The 17,668-nt window shown below is 40.9% G+C and overlaps 1 pseudogene across 1 annotated transcript; it reads right to left on the bottom strand.

Annotated features, from left to right (window-relative positions):
• Positions 1 to 11,920: 11,920 nt before the first annotated feature.
• LOC148188975 (ubiquitin carboxyl-terminal hydrolase 37-like) lies at positions 11,921 to 15,063 on the bottom strand (annotated as a pseudogene). Its single transcript, XR_015777145.1, has 9 exons — positions 14,938 to 15,063; positions 14,693 to 14,816; positions 14,449 to 14,600; positions 13,597 to 13,696; positions 13,377 to 13,453; positions 13,126 to 13,235; positions 12,951 to 13,011; positions 12,643 to 12,803; positions 11,921 to 12,549 (listed from the first exon to the last, which is right to left on the bottom strand). The product of XR_015777145.1 is annotated as a ubiquitin carboxyl-terminal hydrolase 37-like (transcript).
• Between the last annotated feature and the right edge of the window lie 2,605 nt (positions 15,064 to 17,668).

The following is a 17,668-nucleotide window of genomic DNA, read 5'->3' as shown; positions in this document are numbered from 1 at the left end:
ACAATCTAAGTTTAGCGTGTTAGCTTGTTAACCTTTTCCAATTAGTGCAAAGCACAAAATACAGCTGAGGCTGAGGGAATAATCATTAGCGTTGCATGCATTCGGTCGTAAACCAAAGAATTTGATAATTAAAATATTTAATCTGTCAATGGTGCTAGATGAAAAGTCAGGAGAGCACACAAGTTTATTAAATTCTTCCTGAGGGGAACATTAATGCCTGTACCATATCTCCATGGCTGGCCATATTTCAGTGATTTAGTAAGCTTTGGCCTGCTAGTTAATGGCGATCTACTTAATAGGTTATGTGTGTTGATGTTTTGGTAAAGGAAAGGACAGAAAAGGCACTCACTACATATAAGTGTGTATGGTCTCACCATCCAACAACACCTTTTAACGTTCTATATGAAAAGAAACAGAAAAAGACTGATATATGCCAACCAGAGGACTATCAGGACTTGAAATCTATTATTTGCTGTATCCTCAGACTTGTCTTCTGATGATGACAAGATATATGAATTCTCATTAATCTCACGAACGCATATGGACACAGGCATACACTCTTTTCCAGCTCATATCAGAGAGGGTTGACCCCGCTGCTAATGGAAATTTGGAGATGTAAAGTGCTGTGACAGGTTCATATTGGCCAACAGCAAAGATTAGAGTTAGGAAGTGCAAGGCTAAGTGTGTGCGCCTGTGTGTGTGGCTCAAAGAGAAAGAAAGCAACTGTGCGAGTGAGAGGCTGTTCATCGGGAGATTTGTGAACAGCTTCGTCCTTAAATCCTCTGTTCTCACGTGGAGGAAATAGGCATTCATCAAAATGCTCATAAAGAACTTTTGTTCATTCGTACTGGGATCTGCTTACAACTGACATTACTGTCAAGCACTTCCCAATTCATGCAGGTGGTGTTGCAATTAAGGTTTAAGCCATGAGGGGACGTAACCCAATTAAGTTTGTGTCGGTATGTTGTCATTATTATTTGTCATCAGCTGCCACAGCTCAAATTACTGTGAGCTGAAATGAGCTAAACAAAAACCTTGGCCCAATAACTGGAAATGATGTCCAAATGCTTCCCAAGAAATATGGCCCAAAATTGACCACATAGTGCCGCTGTAATTAAGGCCCCAAAAGGCAACTTTGGAAAGCCATGCCCCTAATACCATAACTCCTAATGACTTTTGGCACACATATCCTGCTCAATGTGCTCGACAAAAAAGTGTGGGACTGAGATATGCAATACTACGATAATTGTGCAAAATCAGTCAATAAACATGGCTGCCATCAATCAAAAAGTCTTTGGGGGTTTAGAAGGAAACACACCATGGTATCTTGCACTAAGTCCTGAACATACCCACCAAATTTCATTTATATTAAATAAAAGGAGAACAAAAGGCAGGACTTTGAATGTGCAATAACTGAAATGTTGAACTGTCTGATTGACTGGTCTCACTCTTTTTTAGACAGAATTAAACTAGCTAAAGGGACTTTGCTCAGATTTGTGTAGCCTGAAACCCGGTCATTGCCACTTGCGGCTTTGATTTGGCATTTGAGCTGCTTGTTTTTGTTGGACAAGAAGGGCTTGAAGCCAGTCACTTGAAGCTCTCACATATTTTAAAGAACTGGAAAGTCCTCAAGGGGCAGGCAGGACGGGTGGTGTATGGGTCCAACAAGCCCCGGACTTTTACCCGGGGGCCTGCTGTTTGCTTCCCATATGACAAGATGTTTTTACCTGTAAGTTTATTTTTGGAAAAGACTGCATGTATCTAACTAAAAAAAACTAACAGAAACTGTACATTTCCTGTGAAAAAGGAGGTGTTTTGAAAAAATGTAATGCATACAACAGGTGTAAACCGACACGCCATCTTGAAACATCAACAACAATTGCAAGAGTATACCCAGTGTGTCATATGTAGACATGAATGGTACTGCCCAAGCAGCGATATTCGACAAGCTGTGATGAGAATATGTTGATCTGCGAATCCTTTTATGAGGCAAGTAAATGTTCATCCAGCAGAATCCTTGCTGTTGCTCAGATTTTTCAAGAGATCTATCAGAGACTCAGGCCTTCACATCCAACTGTTTATCCATTTACTATAAATGCCCAGTGCTGTGACAGGTGTCTCTGACCAAATTGGGGTTTGAGACTGAAGCCTCTAAACCAACTTGCACTGGAAAAAGTGCAGGAAAAATATGAGTATGTCACCAGTAATTGTCAGGCACTTTTAATTTCTCATATGGAATAGGGGATTCTAATTCCTTCATAAATTATGGATTGTCTCACCCTGTTTCATAATTTTCATATATATATAACTGACCATACACAACTAGTACTCATTATGCATGTCATGCAACACTGAAACAATTTCATACACAGCTGAAAACCATTGCCACTCTTATCATATTTTTCACACCCCTGCTGTATGTAATGTTGTGAATCGAAATACCAAAGAGCGTAATAGAGCTATTAATGTTCCCGATGGATAATAATGTCATGTCAGGAGTTGGAGGTGAAGATACATTATTCATACTGCCATTATCCCCCAGTCTGACCCTCTGTATGACAGACACCAAGAGCGCAGCGGGGAGGGGGGCTATCAAGTCCTGTTGGGGCAGCAGGGACCCTGTGTGTGTGTGTGTGTGTGTGTGTGTGTGTGTGTGTGTGTGTGTGTGTGTGCACTCGCATGTGCACACATGTACACTCATGTGAAAAGTGTGTCCTCTTGTGTTATTTTGGCTGTATTGGCTATTTGTGGACATTTTCACTCACAGGTGTGTATGTACATGTTATTGATTCATATCAGCACAGCATCTGTGCTTCAGGCATAAGGTGCACAACGACCCTGCACTCTAGCTGATCTGTCTCACACACACACACACACACACACACACACACACACACACACACCACACACACTTTTTGCGCTCCCCGCGCCTCTAGAGACGTCAACTGGAACAGAGTCGAGCCGAATGTTTCTATGCTATATTTACATACACACTACACTTTATGGACATACTAGACAAAACAACGTGGTAATTTGGCAACACACACACACACACACTCACATACACACTAAACAAAGCAGCATACAGGCACAGGGGCAACCAAGCTGAGAGAGCAGCCAATTAGCCTGACCATCTGTTACGGAGACTAGTACCAACACTCATGTGTGCATATGTCAGTGCATGTTTGTGTGCATATGTGCATGCGTGTGTGCGCATGTGTGTGTGTGCGTGTGTGTGTGTGTGTGTGTGTGTGTGTGTGTGTGTGTGATAAAATGATGCAACTGTCAAATGTCCAGCTAATCCTTCCTGCTAACAGGGTCACACAGTATATGTTGAAATGCAAAAAAGTAGAAAAGACGGAGGTGAAAGGCAATGAACAGGGTGAGGAAGAGAAAAATATGAATGGATGAGAGAAGTTGAAGAAAGAAGGGAAAAGGAGGATGGAGGAGAAAGTATGATGATGCAGGGGAAGCTAACAGTTTTAACTTCCCAAGCACATTTGATGATGAGAATCATTTCAACTGACCTGCATTTCTGTCACTGAATTATGCAGATGACTAAATAGAGAGCCGGTGGCAGTGTTTTCTGCAGCACTAGCAGTTGGGGAGAATACAGTTTATGTTTTCAAGGCTGCCTGCTGTGATTCTAATGCATGTTGTAGCACAAGAGTGAACTATCCATATATTCTTCTATAGACCGTTAATGGAAGCAATCATGGGAGCAAATAGGAGCAGTGACACAAGTAAATCATGTATTAGGGACCAGAATTTATACTTCTTTTTTTTTTTGTAATACAAATGCCATGATCAATTTTGCTTATTGCCTCGATTCTTTCTAAATCCTCGTATTGCCTCCCGATCAGTGTTCTGCGTGAAAGGGGAAGCTGATGGGTGATTTGAGCTGGCTGTAGCCTGAGAGCAATCTGTCTGTCTGTCATCATCTAAAATAGATGAAATGAGAGAAAGTTTGCACAGCATTCATTTTCAAAAATCTGCCAAGCCCGCCTGTATGGCGCAAATGTTATTATAACATATTTAGCCTTGGTAATTAATATGCTGCTCAGTTGGGGAAAAGTGGCACTTGTACAACGCAATTATATATTTGTACAAAATATTATCTTTTAGTTTTGTAAGATTTTGGCTAAGGCTAAAACTATTAGCTGATGCAAAGCAGAAAGATGATTCCAAATAAAAATCCTGAGTTATTTACATGTAAAAATGTGCAATGGTTTAATGAAGATACTTTCTTTCATTTAACAGTACTTGTGAGATTTAGTTTGTTCAAACTAAACTTATTCATTTGGGGGAAATCAACTTTTTTTTATTTAACTTTTTTTAACTTTTACTTCAGTGTAGACAGTAGGTGCGAACAGGTGTTCCAGCACAGATGGTATAAGAAGAAAAAAAAATAAAGTATTTTTTGACCATTAAAACATTTAAATATGTTCTGGTAATGACTCAAAATACAAGTATGAACCTGAAAATTATTTTGCATTTCATGTCAAAGAGTGTGCTGTCACTACCTCAATTCCCTGATAGTTCTTAAGTAACAACCAAATGTGAAAGAACGTCTTGGGGAAACTAGTGTGTGATTCTGAAGATATAAATCAAGCTTCTTTTAATGTCCTTGCTTTGATCAGATCAGTCAGCATTTAGGGAAAAGAGTTTCAGTGCCTTGAGCGCTGGTTTTAGACACTAGATCATATTCTAGATGGGCATCAATTTCCTTGATAGCTAGGTACTTCCATTGCATTGATTCTACATTATTATTGTTGTATTGTCATTACTGAAATGGAGGTCTATTTGGCCATCTCCCATAATCCACTCATTTGCTCCTCTCACACTGAACTCCTGTTTTCTTCTTTTATTTTCAGCAGTCTTATCATTTGTTCATGGGATGCAAAGGGACTTTGTCACGATGGAGCCACATCCAAAAGCTTAAATTCAGCAGTATCCCCTTTAAACGCAGGACAGTAGTGGTGTTGACTTGCTCTTGAGAAAGAACGTCAGTTTCGACACTGATTGAAACAAATTGTTGAAAATTCAAATGGACGCCTCAATTAGAGAGTCAAATAAATTCCACCAACAAAGTGCAAACCATTCAATAGCAGTTTTTGCTTTTTCCTCCCAGCGAGTGCGAGCAGCGAACACTCACAAAATAACTAATTCAAATCTGGATTTTCTTGTTTAGAGATCAAATTACATTGTGAAATCCAATCTGAGCCTTGAACAATTTCTCTGTTTGGCTGGAGTAAAACACAGCCCTCTGGGACAACCAATTTGGCTTTGTGTAATGAGTCAAGTCCAACTGCTTATTTGTTTGAATGAGGTTTAATTTAAATGCACAATAACGCTCTTAAGAAGGGCATTGTGTGTGTGTGTGTGTGTGTGTGTGTGTGTGTGTTGGGGGGGTCTGGGGAGCAACAGAAGCAGAAAGGGAAAGTTGTAATATTAAGAATCCAATGTGAGAGTGTTTAATTGGTCTCAGTGATGAAAAGAGAGCAGGATTACGGTGGTAATGAATTTGGCTGTTGGAGACTGGACAGCTGCTGAATAAAACCTGATACTGTGAAAGCATTTCAAGATTAATTGTGTTACTGCAACCGAACAAAAAACGCAGAATCGCACATGCAGATTTACAAAAATCCATTTGTATTTGTATTTGGTGTTTGTTTTCATTTTTCTCTTATGACAACAGCAGTGTATATGAATGATGCTGATGACGTTTTGTCTTTGCGTATTGACGTCGATGGACGTAAGTTGTAGCCTGCGATTCAGTAGGCTACAACTTACATCATTGTTCAGTCTGCTTACATCAAACTTGAAGTCATACCCATGTTTATTAGATCCATGTCGCACAGTGTAGCTTGCACTAAACTCAGAAGAGTGCTAACACCTCAGTCTAGGAGATTTTAGTCTTTCAACAAACACACTACAGTTAACACTTATCAAGACAGGTGTCGCCAAAGAGAAGCAAAAGAGAGATCTTAACAAAAATGTAATGTTAAGGACTTGATTTGATATTGAGGGAAACTGAATATCCCTCGTAGAAATGAGCCCCTTGTGTGAATGTTCTGTGTTCACTGTGGATCTATTAACCCTTTTTAACCAGCCTTTTCCCAGGGGATGACAACTGGCTAAAAGCAGCAACCACTGAATCATTTTTATCAGTTATATTTAAAAGTTTAATTCAGCTTCCAGGGTGCCTGCCAATCCTTAAAAAATAAGGCCTTAACTGTCATTGAAATGTATTAAATCAATCTTTCAAAAGTCTTAAACATTTTGTGGGACATGAGAAGTAGTGTGTTTTCTGATGTTGCATTGTAAAATCTCAAAATAAGTGCATCTACCTTTGGTTAAAAATTTTCCCAAATTCCTTCTTTTAAACTTGTCATAATATGATCAGGCGGTGGGATCTCACATACAGAGTGAAAGCACAAAATTGGAAAGAAAGCCAGACAGAAAATGTCATATATTACCAACCAAACAGATTGTTATATTTTAAAATGTTAATTGTTTAACATGTGTTTCACTTGGTATGGATAATCTAATGTTTGCACAGGGGAAAAAAAATAATGTGTTATGTTATAATAAACATTTGGGCAAAATTATCCTTTCGTTATTTTCGTTATTGTAAAAATTGGTCTAAAATTTAATCTCATATTGCAATAAAAACTAAAAAGTCTTTAAAAAGTCTTAAATTTAATTTGTCTTAAGCTGTAGGAACCCTGCATGCTTCATGTTGCAGCTCATCTATTCAATGACACTGTGGATTAATGCAACATGTTCACAAAATCTGACTGTTAAGATTGTTTAAGTGGAAACAACAAAAGATCTTTAACAAGCAACACCAAGTCAGTTAGACTTTTATCGTTCATGACCTTGTGAAAATCTAGAGCAATAGCTATCTGGGAAGTGGAGTCCCATGAGAAGCCTATCATCAAGGGATGCATGTTTTCAACAGCAAACAGGAGGGTGTCCCCAGGATTGTCTTCTATTGCTTTGCAACTTTTCCTGCATGCTTTCTGCAGTAATTCATAGCCTCTTCTCCAACATGCCCTCAGTAAAAAAAAATAAATAACTTGTCACCACAACAATGCAGTCTACAAGGAATAAAAAGTTTTGGAATAAGCACTCGTCTCATTATTAAGTACCTGACAAAGATCTGCAACCCCAGCCACCCCAATCCGTCCAACTTCTGTCACCAAAATCTCAAGTGGATTGTAAGCTCCTAGCAGTGAAACATTAAACCCGATGACTTTGGTGACTCCGGAGTCCCTGAAGGCCCCTGTGCACCGTGTGACTCCGGGCTGTCCCAAAGGAAAGCTGACATTTCTAAGAGAAAGATGGTGAAATCTCTGTTTGTTAATGCAAAAGCATGAACCCGGCCTTTGTCAGTATAACCTTAGGGACTGTTCATTACTTATGAGAGGGGAGGCAGTGGTACTAAACTTAGACATATTTTTGTTAAACATCAGGATGCAGTGATGTTTTTTAATTTGGCTATGGGGAGGAAAATTCAACTTTATATGTATTTTTTTTTGATGTTGATGTTTTGATGTTGTTTGTTATGTTGATTTACTTTGATACCCTCACAATCACAAAACCCGTAAGTGCAATTAATAGGCATGTTTTCTTTAAGTATCCAAATAATAATCCAAATGAATGAATAAAGTCTTACCCCAGCCACCCCTCTGATATATAAATATTACTAAAACTGACCAGAAAAGGAGACAAAACTCAAAACGTCATAAGTAGATGCAGAAGGTCACTGACAGAGCGGCACCATGTGACGAGTTTTATAGTAAGAACACTGCTATGGACACAACATCAGAATGAGCATGGACTAATAAACTTAATGAAAACAACATCCAACATCTTCTATACAATCAACAGCAGATAGATCATTGTCAAGGCACAAACAAAATTTTAAATCGGCATGGATTTTAATGTCTACATGAAATCAATTAATTCTCTTTTTAAAAGGTAAAAAGCTAAATAACTGTCATATGACATTTGATTCAGTAAAAATATACTTTAAATGCAAATAACAATGTGTGCTTCACTTTGATTTTAGTCGTTTCATCTTCCAAAGACTCTCACAGTCTGCAGAGAGAGACACAGGCAGGGTTGTGAACTTCACACGCAACAAACTGAAACAAATTTGTGTAATCTCTGAGCTCTTATTGGTCAAGAAAATAACTCCCATAATGCACTTCAAATACATCATGCAATGCTTTATTTTCCGAAAAGAATTTTGATTGAAATTAGTGACCTTTGACTCGCAATGTCTTGCAAATTGGTCTCCCCCGGAAAGCGAACTCTGTGTGCAACCCGAGGCAGAACCTTATCTGTAGTGAAAGCCCTCGAAAACTACGGCAATCAATCAAACCGGAGAGAGAGGCAGGGAGGGGGGAGGAAGGAGGAGAGGGCAGGAGAGAGATTATTTTAAGAGAGACTGTGCCAGAGAAAACGGAGGGACAGAAAGCTGAAGATGAAAGCTGCAGACATTAAGAAAAGAGAGAGAAGGTGGCAGACTACATGGCTCGCTATGACTAATACTTACCGGAGCTGTGACATTCTGCTAAGTGCAACTCCTCCTCTACCTCCTCCCCGTCCTCATCCATCCAGCCATCCATCCATCTTTCCATGACACTTTTCTGTCTAAGCTTTGACATTCACATACTCTATTCTCCACCCAATCTGTCAGCCAGCCATCCATCCATCCATCCATCTATCCATCCATCCATCCCCCCACGTCCTGTGAGAAATCTTTACCACTGTGTGGCACATGGGAAAGGGTTAAGCAAAGTCCACCTTTCTCTTCCAATCATCCAGCCATCAGCTATTCCTGTGAGAAAACACTATTTGCTATTCATGTGTCATAGGACCATATGTATGTATTCCTACACCTGCGTGGCGTGTGCAGTTAAAGAAAAGGCTATGGTGAGGTGATACGGTTTGGAGCAAAAGACAATAATGAAATCTCAAAAATGTCTAAAACCTAGACGTAAGCATGGAGGGATGTAGGGAAAGAGAAAGGCGGGAGAGGGGTGAGGATTCAGGACATGATGGACAACCTGAGAGAGGACTAGAGGGGTATTATATCTTGTTCAGTCTTGGTGCAGTGTGTTTCAGCATTGAAATCATAGAGTAGCAGTGCCCTCATGTGTCTAAAAGTGGTTTTGACATTTTAGGGTTTTTTTTCAGGTGGGAAAATGAACTGTTGTACTGTCCTGTGCTGAGGTTGCAGGCACATGATGTGTTCATGGCAAGTGGGATATGTGAGGTTTTTAAACAGAGAAGAAGACAGGACTGTGCCCCAGCGTGATTTGACACTACCTTTATCTTTGTACAGTGCTCCCTACTGCTCCAACCATGTTCATTTGTAAAAAAAAAAAAAATATTTTGATTTGGAAAAACTGCCCACAGATATCCTAGAAGTGATGCAATACCATTTTTGAATACTTAGACGAATACTTATTTTTTAATAGATAAAATACACTGAAATTAACAAACTTAAAAAATGTGTTAAAATGACTTGACAATGTCAATGCAAACTCAATAGGCAGGTTTCCATTAACTCTCAAATTGAGCAAACTGAATTTGCGAATATAATGAATGCCCTAACAGAAACACATTTATTTTGGAAAAACATTTTTACAGTTTGCTTACATGAGGGGGTATTTTAGGTGATTTGACAACGCCATTCTTTGCAAAACTGCGATGGAAACACTTGATGCTATGACTATGCACTTGTTGGTAGGAACTGGCTCTTGCGGGCGTGATGCAGCAGGGACTACAAGAGGTGTTACTGCATCACATAACTCTTCAAAAGTTGAGCGGATCATCTGGAAGTTTTGAATCCACAATTCCTGTGAAATCATGGTCCATCACCTCCCAGAAATCCCTCATATGTGGCCGTTCCCATATATAAGGTGCTTGTCTTTCCATTAACGCTCACATAACACGTCTACGTCGCCTTTGATATGAAATTATGACAGCAAGAAATAAACCTGCTGATGTTTTGAAAATCCATCGCCATGCTTCTTAGAAGAGGAGGAGTGCATAACATGGTGAGAAAAGATGCATAACATCACTCAATGGAAACGCAGTCATCTTGCAATGCTGTTTTATCAACATTTTGAAAATATCGATTAATTTTTGCAAAAAATGTATCTGTAATGGCAACTGGCCTAATGAGGATTTTTCGAAAATAACACAAGAAGTAAGTGTAGACCGAATCACAAAGTTTATTGACAATAACTTTGACATAGAAAACGAGGAGGGTGGAAAGAGGAGAGGTCACAGTCTCAAATGACTTCACACATTTGGGGTGGCCTACAGCTCTGGTCTGCATTGCAGACTCTTCAGTTACCCAATAAACTCACAACTGTACCCCAGATGTGTGGTGTAATTTCAGACCATGACTTCTCTTATTTCCACCCTCCTTGCTAGAAAACAGCACCTTCACAGACAAAAAATAAAGCAACGCTTTGTGAGCAGTGTCTCATAAACTCGCTCACCTTTTTGGCGACTCAGCGTTTTGTAGCAATGTTCATGAGTTTCCCAAATTTAGTGTATGACATCTCTCATATAATAACTGTTTGTGTTTGTGTACTCAAACATTAATCTGGTGTCACATTTTTATGTGTGAAATGATACATTCAGACGAGTTGGTTGGTGTCTACAGCTAAATGCTCAGATGGACCCCCTTGGTCACTGTAGAAGCTGTGTTGGTGCTCTCATAGAGAGACACATTGGACGGTAAATGTTCCAAGGTCCCTCCAAAGATCCCTCCACTGGTGACGGGCAAAGCCTTTGGGTGCCTCTGATGAAGATTTTAGCCTCTGATGATAACTCCTCTGACGACCATGTTGTCTCTCCAGGACTGACAGCAATCTTTAATTTGAACTGTACTTGCCTGTACTTAGTTTCTGTACTTTTGCCTGCTGATTGGCCCTTTTACCCACATGGTCAGCATTGTAGCTGGCACACTGTCTGTAATTCCATGTTTACATTGCAAACTGAGGAACTTCTAATGGTGCCATTTCACCAGACTGTAAACAAAAACAAGTTAAATTTCAGGCTAGCATAAGTTAAATTATGGCAAAATTCTGCGTCCTGTTAATCCCCCAACACATTATGGGAACTGCACTTTTGAAACTTTATGTGTGATATATAAGTACCACTCGGTCAAATCATAATAAAAGAAGTGATACAATCCACTAATATTATCCTTTTTTGTATTGCACTCAATATTTTTGGAGCAGCATACAGGCCTGCAATGTGTTTTTTATGACTGTGTGTGAAACCATAGGATATATTATAACTCAACACAATAACCTTTTCTACAGTTATTTACCTATGTGACAACAATACCATCTGAAACTATTTTATGACTTATGTCTTCTTTTGAACCTTTAATTAGAGGTCTGTTGTTGCATTACCATGCATTTATCTGCATTTAGCACTTTAAAATATCCTTACCCCACATGCACTGTATATGTTTTTAAGCACAAACCCAGCTATAAACCTGACTTATCCTTTTGTGAAGTAAAACAGTACAAAGATGTCAGCTGCACAAAGACAAATTGCACAGGAACCTATAAAACTACAAATCTGTGGTGATGATCACTTAATATATTATGGATCACTTCAAGGCTGCAAAAATACTGTTTGATGATTAATACACACAAATACAGCAGAAACATGTAGGGAATTATATTACAATCTGTGTACATGTTTCTGTGCCCTTTTTAATTGAAAGTCAATGTATGCTAAAGTAAATCACTCAAAATATTAATTATTTACTAGAGTTCACAGCTTGTCTGTGGATGATTTATGAATAAAGTCAACCTACTTTGAATGACAAACAAAAGCTCTGAATCTTGAGTGTTTGTGTATCTAAACCAACATGAGACGCAGGATGTGAACCCGCATTTTCACTCTCCTGTAAGTTATTTCACCATAACACAGAGAATGTTGTTGTGGAGACATTCAGGAAAATCACTGTTGAACCAAGATTTAAAATGACAGAGAACAAGTTAAACACAGAAAAATGATTCTTAATTTTTGAGTTATTTATTTATTTATTTATTTGAAGTCAGTTTTTCCCAGAGAGCAAGCCAATTTGTTACAGACCAACTCATCTCCAATCATGATGATAAAAATGATTATGAGTCCAATTCATTGCCAATGTAGTCCGAATTGTGTTGGAGACGAGTTCTGATTGGGTCTGGTCTTGATTGGACGGCGACAGCGGCGAGGAACAACTTCCTGTCACAGGAAGAAACCTCGGGAGGAACCAGGCTCTCTGAGAGCAGCCCCTCCTCCTGAGGGCTGGGGGGAAACTCCTGCTGCTTCACGCTGCTGCTCCTCTGGTGGGCCGCTGGTCGTCCTTCACCATCCGGTGGTCCATCACGGAACGTCCATCCTCGCCTTCACGGCCTGCGGAAACACAGAGAGAGAACAGACATACCTACCTGAGCCCAGATCACCTGGGCAGGATCATCACGCCTCCACGTGGCCTCCTCCACTGCTCTACATCTGAGAACACACAGAACACTTGGAGTCAGTACAGAGTCGCTGGACTAACTGTCAGAGTCCGTGTGACTCCAGGATGTGACAGTGTCCTCTTACCATCCGCTGCTGGTAGAAAAGGATGTAGGCGTCACGCTGACGCTGCTGGCAGACCGAGGACCCGGTGGTGCGTGTGACCTCTGAGTCGTTGAAGGTCAGCCAGCGGTCAGCGGGGTCATCCAAATCCACATCTGGATGCAGACCTTCACTGATGTAGTGTCCTAACGGGAGACAAATCAGCGTTACATCAGATGTCTTAACAAGTAGAGGTTATAAAACATAGACTAAGATCAGATATACAACAGTGATTTAACAGCAACATGAAACATTTAATGTCTCCTTTCTCAGGAAAAGAAAAGATGTCTTACCTGCGTGCGCTCCGGAGCCGAGATGGCTGATGATGCTCACCAGACTGTACCAGCCGTCACCCTGAGAGGGAACACAGGGAACAAGAGTTAGCTACACACACACACACACACACACACCAGTTCACACAGACCAGATGTTTCCTTTGTAGTTGATCTCAGACGAGTTATTTCTTACCTGCTCTGAGACCACCATCAGCTCCCTGAAGAGGTCGACCTGGTCTCTCAGCTTCTGCAGCCCCAGCCGCTGGCGGGAAGGTGAACCGCTTCAAATGCAGCATCAGCACTCTGTGGACAGGAAGTGAAAAGAAGAAAACGTGTGAGCAGGTTGCACAAGATCGATGGTGTTCATTTTTAATAATTTTCTCAAACATTTCACAGTTAAACCAATTATCTAGTATTTAATCAACTCTAACTATTGTCACTTACTTGGGCAGCGTGACGAAGGCTGACTGCTGGCTGGACGAGTTGGCGCCGCAGTCGCACCTGAAATCCAACTCTGACTCCTGAAACAGCACAGAGACAACATGCTGTCAGATATACATGAACTAACAAGGACTGTGTGTGTGTGTGTGTGTGTGTGTGTGTGTGTGTGTGTGTGTGTGTGTTGCTGTGATGATGTCACTGGAAGAGGACAGGTGGATCTTACCTTCAGGTAGTCCTGGATCATCTCCTGGACTGAGCTTCCAGGCTCCAGGTTGAGAGACAGGTTGGTGAAGTTCTCCTCGTGTGCAGAAGAAGCTCCACAGCTGCTCATTAAAGGGACAGGACACAAAAAATTACAGAGGTGATGACAAAGGCACAGAGTCGAACAGATGGATTCCTTAATCAAGACAGTGCAGGCTATACGTTCATTTTTCAAAACGTGAGGTTATTAAACAAATTTCTGGACTGTTTCAGTAGCTCAAAGATAAACAGTCAGGCTGCGTCCACAATCTTGTCCTCTATAGTGCTCTACATCTACTGCCCAGCACTTTACCTGACTGTGTGTCCCAATGTAACTGCATGCAGCTCAGGCCTCATTTGCACTGCATGGTTCAACTCAACTCAACTCTCTTTTAGCACAGGTCCTTTTCTCCATTTTGATTTCTAATGCTGATAACACCCTCTCAGTGGAGGGGGATTCTCAGCTAATCGCCAAAGCAGTAGCTCAGCTATTTAAAAGCAGCGCGTTGATGCAGGCGGTCCTGTGTCAGTGCTGATTCCCTTTGACCAATCAGCCGTCTGCAGCGTTTTAACTGTCTTCTAGTAACGGCTCAGCTAACTTGAAACCTCGACAAAGTTGTACTATCCACAACTTTTACTAAAGAAAGCCAACAAAGAAGGAGTTGAGTTGAGTTGATCCGTGCCGTACCACGCAGCAGAGGTTAGAGTCACGGTGAACAGGCAGTAAACTGCTGTTGGCCTGGATGTAAAGTGTGAAAGTGATACACGCAGAGACTGAAAGTGTGTTGGCATTTGTCTCCTGCTGTGTATCCTGTGTTTCTCTCTGTTGTCTTACCTCTTGCAGGTCCAGGTGGTCTGCATCCTGAACCCAAAGTGCCTCTCCACGGGGCACCTGTAGCTCCATCCCACGCTGGCAGCGACCTCCTGCAGCAGCAGGGACTCTCTGCTCATCTGAGCCAGAAGAGTCGTCAGGAACTCGTGAGCATCCTGAACACACAGAGACACACAGAGAGTTTGAAGCACAGAGAGCAAACTATCAGGAGGAGGAGAAACAACAACAATCAGACTGGATGACTCACTTTCTGGCAGAAATCCTCAAACTCAGGAGCCCGGATTGAGACGAGCCACTTGAGGCTGTAGAGGGCCGTGAGCTTCTGGTCAACGTTTACGGAGCGGTGACACAGCACGATGTTCATGAAGCTTCTGCAGAGGGTGGAGAAGAAATCAGAGGTAAGTTTCCGCTGTTATTTCACTTTGGTCATTAGGATAGAGTCTGTGTATGTGTGTGTGTGTGTGTGTGTGTGTGTGTGTGTGGCTGCTGTACCTAAATAGTTTAGCTTCAGGCACCAATTGCCACAGCTCCTCCCAGCAGCGGACGTCTGTGGTGAACTGCGCCAGCGTGATGAGACTCTGGAGGCTGGAGTTCATGTAGCAAATCTGGGATGGATTTGGAAACCTGACACACAAACAGAACTCATCTCAGCACACACGAGCATCACGAACATGGACAAACTGGAGCTCTTTTTCTCTTTCCTTTTAACATTAGAGAGTTTCAATATCAGTTTCTATGATTTCTTGAAAAAGCAGCAAAGATGTTCTTCCAGGATGAAGGTGTTTGACAGAAAACTGTGTTTCTTGTGTTTTTTGGCAGATTTACTCACCCAAACCATTTCTGCTGAACTGCCGGCCTCCGAAAGTGCTGATGATCTGCGGGACATCATCTACATCACTGAAGTGGACCTGACGAGTTCTGGTTCTACAGAAAGAAAGACACACGAACACACGGTCAACAAACATGACAGACATTTTCAACTGAAGTAAGCATCGTGGATCTATCAACAGAGCTGATGTGACTCAAGCCTCCACTGAAGAGATGAGAAAGTAGGCCACGCATAAAACAGGGTTCCCACAGATCCTTAAAAAACCTTCAAAGATATTACCTACCATGAAGAGGTCACCGAGCATTTCTTTACAATTTCTTGTATATTTTATAGACCAAATGATGAACTGACAAATTGAAATAATAATTTGCAGAGTAATCGATAATCATCGTTCGCCCTACGACTAATATTTGTATAACTGTAGTGGGTGGAAGGCAAAAAGTTCTGAACCCGTCCATTAAGAGTAAAGAAACATTACAAATCTAATCAGACATCCAGTGACAGCTTTAGAAATGGCTGAGACCAAATTTCAGTTGGTACCAGAAACAGTTCTGAGCATGGATCCTCGCCCCCTCTCTTATTGTTGTTGTGCTTTTGAATAAGAAGTTAGAGCGTGTGATTGGGTGGACGTACCTGTTGGAGGACGTGTCCCTCGTGGTATGTGGACGGCTCACAGGCTGGACCACGGGACACTCGTCCTTCTTCTTTTTCTCCACCTCCTTCTTGGGCTCTTCGTCCTCTTCCTCAGGGATGAACGCCACCACCTCAGTGACCTCATCTGGAGCATGAGGAGTCTCGCCTGCAGCTGGAGCCACTGATGTTTTCTCTGTTAGCGGAAACACAAACTCTCAATGTTCAGTATTCCATGTTTTTCTCTGTAATGTACAAGTCCAGTCTGGTAAGTGTGTGTGTGTGTGTGTGTGTGTGTGTGTGTGTGTGTGTGTGAGAGAGAGACTTACTTTGCAGCGGTCAAAGGCTCTGCATATCCAGCAGCGCTTCTTGTCTGCTTTGACATGTCCAGCTGTTGTTGTGGTGGCTGGATCATGTTGGATCGCAGGTTCCTCTGGACGTCTTTTTTTCTTCTAAAAAAATCATCAGAATAAACCATGTTGAGTTTATTTTGTTCCCAGAGCCTAAATATGATTCCTACAAAGATTGAAAATGGGTTCATGTGAAGCCTTGGCACTTCCTGTGCAACATACCAAAAGTCGGCCGAACAGTCTGCCCCGCCAAGGAGTCCTCCCAGGACGATCCTCCACAGAGGGCTTGGCGGCAGGAGCGTCTGAGACTCTGGTGAGAGACACAAACACAGTTCATTAGCAGAGATTGTTCAAAGAGATGAATCATTCTTTATTGTAAATACAACATGTTAGCAATGTCAACTTTTAGTCAACTAAATAGTCAACTGACACAAAAACAAGTCCAACAATGTCAGCAACTGATTCAACAATTAAGTCATTTATTGAGCAAAAATCTCTTTTGAATCATCGTAAACTATAAATGATTCATATCTTTGTCCAGCCCATTTAAATAATAAGATGTAGATATAACATTTATTTCATTTATAAGGTATAATGCAACACAATTCATGCTATGAAATCTGAGCAAAATGGCTTGGTTTGTTTGAAAAAAAACATTGGAAGAAGGAACTAAGTGAAGTGGTTAAAAGAAAATAAAGATGCATTTGGTAACATCAACATGTGAATGAAACTCAACAGTCAACTAAAAGTTGCATAATGTTGCTTTAATGCAGGTGTGTCTATTTAACTGGCAAAGTGGAGAGTTTAGTTACTCTTGATAGCCTATTTTTTAACTCCTTCATATAACTGATTTGATCAAAATATCACAAAACACCACTTTAAACTGCATCAAACTATGCAGCTCTTTCTATTTGTCTAGTTATCAAGTTAACGTCTTCAAAGGTAACTTTTCTTACCTTACACTAGAGACAGAGCGAGGTCTTCTACTCTCCACAACCTTCTCAGCTTTCTCAGCTGCCTTTTGATTTCTCTGTAAAAGTTGAAGTAAAATATATTTCAGTGCAAGTTGTCAAAAAAGATTTGCTTCATATCTGACTTCAGAGACAACAGAATCTACAAAAACTTGCTGAAAGATCTGTAATACATACCTGTCGTCCACAGCAAGGTAGATTGAACATGGTTGCCGATGGTTTTGTAGCTAAAGTCAGCTCTCAACAAAGGGTTAACCTGTTCAAAGCGTCTGCAAATGTCAAACTGAGAGCCTGTGACTCTGAAGTCCTATTAGAAGATGTTCCGTTCAGAATTTCTCAAGATTCTACTGTTTTGTTCCATCTGTTCCATAATAGAATGCATCCATGAGCCTTTTTTAAACATGGCACCCGCTAACCAACAGTGACATGCTGCAACTTTTGGC

The sequence above is a fragment of the Plectropomus leopardus genome, chromosome 8, assembly GCF_026936395.1.
Source record: "Plectropomus leopardus strain MGB_pleo_1.0 chromosome 8, ASM2693639v1, whole genome shotgun sequence".
Lineage (NCBI taxonomy): Eukaryota > Metazoa > Chordata > Actinopteri > Perciformes > Serranidae > Plectropomus > Plectropomus leopardus.
This window is presented reverse-complemented; position numbering and strand designations above follow the sequence as displayed.